Raw genomic sequence first — 7,050 nt, 5'->3', positions numbered from 1 at the left:
GGGTTGCCAGTATGGCAAACCCAGTTGGGGTCTGCGTTTCATTTGCTTGTTTTATTTATTTTATTTTATTTTTTCCGTGTCGGTAAAAGTCTTGCCTGTCACTCCCCTGCTAAGTGGTATCTTTGTGCATAGAGCCTTCTGCTCGTATTTTCTTAGGATCAAGAGGTAGTGGGAAATGCGTAGATTTCTCTGGTGGACACAGTGGAACGATTAACTTAACCGGCGATGGCGTCGAAAGTCATGTAACATGAATGGCATTTTAGTGGATCTTTGAACAAAATATACCCTTATGAAGCTCAATAATGGCAAGTCAATTGGATACTGAACAAGAGAGGTGGTGGAATCTTAAAAGCGACGAGTAATGGACTTCGACAAAAATCTTTTCCCTGTCGAGCCAAAATCAAAGTGAGCTGCATTTCTAATTTTTTACGAAGTGTGCTGTTATGTAGAACACTGAAACCAAATGAAATATTGTTTGGTAACTTATGGCTTCAACAAAGACAGAGAACTAATGGAACAACTTAAGTGGATCTGAGATCAACTCTGTACAGTCTTCATGTAAAAAATATAATTGGATGTGACAGCCAAGAATAATTTGAAAGAAAGCTTGTCGTCTATTTTGTGCTTCATTATTCAAGGAAAAGGTTCTTCATGGAAACGGTTAAAATCTTAGTTGGTTGTAATTATTGCGCATATTTGACATGACTGAGTTTTTCCTCTTCATGCACATAATGAAATAGGAAGGGGTTTTTGCCTCTAATAGCAAATATGTTGTTTGTTTCAAAAAATTGTTTGCTGGAAAAGGTGGCCTTTATGAATTCATCATGTTTTATAATATGCGAGCTTAACTGGATAGTTTTTATGGCAATAGTAAAGCATTTCCGTGTCAAAATGAGGTTAGCGTCTCTCTGTTGTGCTAACTTAATTAAATATAAATATATATTCTGCCTCGTGAGTTTGTTATTCTCGTTAACCAGCAATGGCACTGAAAGTCATTGCAACACGAACGGCGTTTTACTGCATCTTATGTTGTTTGTTTCAATTAAATGTTTCGCTGGGAAAGGATTCTGTGATATTTTCTGCCTTTGTGAATTTTCGAGCTTAAGGTTGAAATGTGATACGGGAGGATATTTTTAGTATTGCTTTGTAAGCAGGAAAGGTTCAGGAAAATAAACAGGTCTGTTTGAAGCGTGCTTGAGTTTCAACCAAAAAAATTTAAAATGAGCCCCAAAATCAGCAAAAAATTGTGACGCAGATGAATAATAAAGTAGCTGCTATTTCCAAAATGATGGAATTACCTGATGATAAACAACCTTGTCTTGGAGAGCAAATTTTTGACTTAGCAAAAGCAATCCCATACGAAATTTTAGGTTTGTTTTTGGTTTGTCTGAGGTATGTTTTGTGTGACTCTAGTATGTTTTAGGTATGTCTTTTTTAAAAACATACCTTAAAAACATAGCAAAAAAGTACTTATTTTTTTAAAACGGCATTACATACCAAAAACATATCTTCGTGACATACTATAAAAGTAGGTAAATTTGTTGAGAGAGAAATGACATACTGAAACCATACCTTACGGGCATACCAAAAAGGTAGGTAAACATATCTTAATGCGAAATGACATACCAAAAACATACACATACAGCTTCAGGACGATTATGTAAAAAGTGGCTTAAAAGCTCTGGGAGAAATGACATACCAAAAACGTCTTTTGGAGATAAATATCAGAAAAGTACATAGCTCACATCTTAAAGAGACAATATGACATACCAAAATGGTAGTTCAAAACCGAGCTTTAATAATTAGGACAAATGACATACCAAAAGCATATCTTTCAGAGATATATATTAATCTTAAAGAGACATGACATACCAAAAAAGGGGACACTGAATAACGCAGACTACCGACAGTGCAGACTGTCTGTAAAATGAAAATTCGGCTAGCCTGAATTAGGCCTAAATAACATTTAGGTTAGCCTGTTTACGGTTAGTTCTCAATAATAGTGAGGGTAACGCCATATTTTACCCCTTTCTGCACAATCTGCAGTCTGCGTTTTGGCGTGACCGCCAAAAAATTACTTCAAAATCAATCTTTCATACCGGTAAGTTGGACAATGGCATATTAATTTACCAAAAACATATAGCTTAATGATACAAAAATTAAAGCAGCGCACACCAAAGACAACCTAGAGAGACATCATCAAAAAGGAATTAACTCCACTGATAATACCTAGCAAATAAAAAATGAAACAACTAAAATAGTTTAAGGAGGAAAGCAAATTGTTCTAAAAGGATACCAGATATAAAAAGTATTCTTAATATCATTGAATTGAATTAACATAAGAAAGCTATACGAATGCTGTAATTCTTGTATAAATGCCATATGTCATATGCAACTGTAGATTTTAATTACAAGATCTCACGACCAGTATGCATCTTATCTGTTTGGCAAAAACGTCAGTGCTCACCAGTATTAAAACAAATGACTGACATGTTAAAATATACAATTTTTTGTTGCGTTCTTTGGGAAAAAAAACATGCAACTTCAAGGTTCATCTAATTAACTCACAGACATTGCATGTTATAACCATTCAAACTAACATTCTGTGGTCTATAATAAAATTGTCACATAGCTGTGGAATTCGAATAAAATTATTGATGTTTGATTGTCAACATACAATGGTGTATAGTAAGTTGTCATTTGCCTAAATTAATCCCTTTCAATTGTGTTTGGAGAAATCCAAACATAAAGTCAACCTAAACCAATGTCAATAAAAAAGTACTTATAGAGCAAATCAGAAACTGGAATGCAAGTTAATGTGAAGGTATCTCTTTGAACCACATAGATTTGTGATTAGCAGTGGCTAGTGGCACTTTTAAGCTGCTTGATTTTAAGGGGCCATTAGGGTCTCTTTGAAATTTCTTGATCATTGCCAAGAAGGCTTTGTTGGTACAAGTGCAGGTGCCTTCACAAAGTGCATTTGAGCATGGTGGCTTGCATTTTAAGTAATACATAACAGCTCCAAAGCAAACATCAGATTCACCCTTGTCATGAAAAGCAACCACAGAACTGTTTCTTTTTGTGGCCCTTCTGTAGATCGCACTATGGAAAACATCCTTTCCATGTTTCAAGCGAGCAAAAACTGATATCTCATCACTATTGTTTCCTAAAGCAAGTTGCATTTCTTTCAGTTCTGCTACTGGAAGATCTACTGACCGGTCAACCATAGTTCCAACAACATAAAGTTTTTTGGCTTCACTGATTACTTCAGTGACATAACCAGTTTCTTTCTTAGTTACTAATGAGTTGCAGAATGTTTTAACTTCGGAAACAGGAAGACTATCATGAAGCCTTGGCAAGTGCTGGAGTACTGAAACAGCCTTTATAATTTGCGACTCAGGATTTTGTGATCTATGGAAGAGATTACGTATATCGCCGTTTAAAGTGAAACTATGATCAAATTTTTACCCCTTGATTTTTTGAGTGTATCACATAGAATTCCATGAAAGAACAAAAACGCCATTTACCGTTTGCAAATATCTTCATTAGTTCCAGAGATATTTAAGTTTGAAAAATGGGTAAAATATGCAAATGACATGACTGATGACATCATACACTCAACCTAATATTATATTGAGTATATAAATAGAGCTACCTTGGCCAATTTACAGCGCAGACCATTAAAACTTGGTAGTCTAATAGTTCTACAGGAAACACACCGATGGCTATAAAAAATTATGTTCCCATGGCAACTCACTCTTTTCCGGTCCCCACCCACTTGATTTCAATATGTTAGTGATTTTCAGCTTGAAAAATGTTAAACAAGGCGACAAAGTTGTGATAACATATTAATATGCTTGCTGGATCCTGCATATATAGTGCTGTTAGCAAGTATCAAAATGGAACGCCAAAGGTGGCCAGAAAAGCTCATAATATGGGGGAGGTCTGGAACCCAGTATGATGCCATGGTAACAGAACTGTTAAGCTCATATTGTAGAGAACATTAAGTAGAATCTTACTGCAAAAAACCAAAAATTTCTGATACAAATTGTCTGAGATATCTCTTTTCATCATATTTGAACAAAATTTGGTTGAGTGTATGACGTCATCACTTGGCATTTAGCATATTTTAAAAACTCCAATATCTCTGTTATGAAAAGAGATCTTTGAAAAAAGTAAACAGCGTTTTTCTTCTCACGCAGACTACTTGTTTATGTTTCAAAATGGCTTAGATAGGAAAGATGCGATTTTCGTCATAGTACCACTTTAAGTCCTCAAAAAAAAAAGCAAGAACAAGACCATAGTGGACCATTGTTTATCACACAGTCCGTAAGGTGGAGGAGCTGATGAAGGTTAAATGTTTGAATACATACATCATACAGATTTTCTGCACATAAGCAGAAATGTTGCAAAAGTTGACTGGCCTCTTGTACGTCTTTCTTCGATATACTAGTCTTTAAAAGAATGAAGACAGCACATACTAATAGCATAAAATGGTCAAAGTACAATTCATGCAAGATTCCTCGCATCACAGGTAATGAGTAATAAAGAAGCCAAGTCCTATATTCAGATGCTTTGTAATGTATCCGGTCATAAAGACTTCGAGGTATCCTACTGATGTGATTAGGTGGTTTGATATTGGCTCTTCTTGAATCACAGGTAGATATCTTGTCTCCACAATAGTAAGGTGAATGCCTATGAGCAGTATCAAACCGGCGTGACATGAACACCTTCACAATTCCAAGAAGAACTGTGTGCATATAGTCTATACTTGTTCCCTTGATAACATCGTAGCCAGGAAGTCCAAAACCAGAGCTTAGCCCCCTTATACCATTAACCTCAGGACTCCTTTTGCCAGCAATTTTTTTGTTCCCTTGCCACTGTTGCATCTTGAAATGTTTGCTCGTGTGTTCTTGCTTGCATATTGTCTACACAATCTGCTTTCTTCACATATGGATACGTGCTACAGTGCCCTCCTTTTTCAGTGCACACATTTGATCCGCTTGCAGTGCAGTAGGGGCATCCACATCGACCATTAAATTGAGTCATGCACATAAAAAGGCACTTAGCAGGAGCGTCCATTGAGCTGCTGATGGTTATTCCTCTTACTGTGACAGGTTTGTCTTCCGAGGGGATCTCAACTGACAAGCCATCATGGTAAAGATGTTACATAATTTCAATCAAGGGCTGCATAAAAGTTGAAAATATTGGTTTTGTATAGCCAAACCAAAGTCCAGCAAAAATTCTGTACTTTCTGGTATATCTCAATCCAGGTGGAGGGTCACATATTATCATATAGACAGGCCAGATACTGAAAGGGGAAGACTTGAATAAAGCCACTCCATCTGTATTCATCTGAAAAGCCAAGTGGTATTGATTCCTCAGAAATCCTCCGTCATTGAAAAAAAATTTATTGTTTTTGCCATCGATGATGTCTTCAATGTTGTCAGGTGTTCCTCCTGTTTTTCCTTTTCTTGTTTAAATTTGTAATCAAGCTGTCTTAAAATAAGCTTGTCTTCAAAAAAGCACAGCAACTGTTGTACAATTGGGGACACGATAAAAGGGTGCCAAGATTTAAATTTCCCCATTTTAAAATCATGACTACAGTGCATGCAGTAGTCTGTTGATCGAGGTTGATTTTTGCCAATGTACTTATGACAGTTTGAGCACATGCAGTGCCATTCGATAGGATTTTTGAAATCCTTAAAAAAAAACCCAAAGCTGCTTTTAGGCTCTTTACACAGTTATTTGGCGTTGGACAGTGCAACCAGATTAAGGTTATTAGATGCGCAAGTGTGCTACCAGACAAATGTTCGGCCATAGCAAATGTAATGATGGCAATTATATGCATTGTTACAGTTAGTGGAGAACCTTCAAAAATTGCCTTTTCGGAAATAGTAATTCCAAGGTCATCATTTCAATATGAAATGTCAGTAACCTCGAGGTCAGCCTGGTCTGATATTTCCTCCAGTAAAACAATATCCTCCTCCTCATCATCATCATCTTTATCTCCTGCTTCATTGTTTTCTTCGACGCAGTCATCCAAAAAGTCGGCTCCTGGATAAATGAAGACGCGGTGGTCAAAAAAATTCACTTCCGACTCCCCTCCCTTGTTGTCTGCTTCTGTTTCAAGCATGTCTTCAACTTCTTCAGTTTGGTTGATTGTGCTGGGACCTGCAACTTTGTCCATATGAGGTTCTCCTGGATCTCATTCCATTTGGTCACCTAGATTCTCACTGCGCACACCATTCTTTGAATAGGAAACTGCATGACTCTTGTCACCTGCTTGTTTGCTCTTTTTGCATCGATATAGCAATGTTCGTGGCAGCTTTGATGGTGAAATGTCTGGGTTCTTAAGGTACACACAATAAAAACCCCTATTCTTTGATGGTAACCTCTCATGGGAAGGATGTTCCATAACTATCAATAACAAAGTGTTCATTTAATACTAGCTACATACAAAGTCAACAATTATTTAGGTTTGTGTGTTTTAGTCAAGCACACTGATCTGGATTGACCAAAATTACCTTTATCTCTGGCAATTGTCGCCAACTAACTTTAGTCTAATGAAGTATGTTGCATTGTGCTCTAGAAAATTGAAAAACATGAAAAATGGTAACAGCTGTCTACACGTAAAATGTAGTAAGTTGTCAATGCATAAACTGTAGCAGCTTTCCACCCTTTTGATGCTTCAAACTTAGTACAATTTGCTAGAACTTGAAATAACTACATTTGCCTTGTGGCAAGCCTATTTTAGGGTGAGTGGTGAGGGATAGGGGGTTAGGGGATTAGGGGATTAGGGATGGGAGGTAGGAGCTGAAGGGTAGGATTTAGGGGTAACAGTGCATTTTGTCCTGGGTCTGAGTAGGAGCCTGTATCAACTACACACTAACGACACTATCATGGACAAAATAGAATGCCCCCCTTACCTGACGCACCTCCCTTTCACCCCTGAAATAGACTTGCCGTTTCTAAATGGGGATATCCGTTTTTTTAGAGTAAACTTCTGGATTTGCTTAAAGATCGCCCTATCACTTAGGCTGGCCCAGG

The 7,050-nt window shown here is 37.1% G+C and overlaps 1 pseudogene; it reads right to left on the bottom strand.

Moving 5' to 3' along the window:
- Positions 1 to 2,813: 2,813 nt before the first annotated feature.
- Positions 2,814 to 6,190, bottom strand: LOC138054037 (uncharacterized; annotated as a pseudogene).
- Between the last annotated feature and the right edge of the window lie 860 nt (positions 6,191 to 7,050).

This window comes from Montipora capricornis, chromosome 6 (assembly GCF_036669925.1).
Source record: "Montipora capricornis isolate CH-2021 chromosome 6, ASM3666992v2, whole genome shotgun sequence".
Classification (NCBI taxonomy): Eukaryota; Metazoa; Cnidaria; class Anthozoa; order Scleractinia; family Acroporidae; genus Montipora; species Montipora capricornis.
The sequence above is the reverse complement of the archived record's forward strand: the minus strand, read 5'-3'. Positions and strand labels throughout refer to the sequence as shown.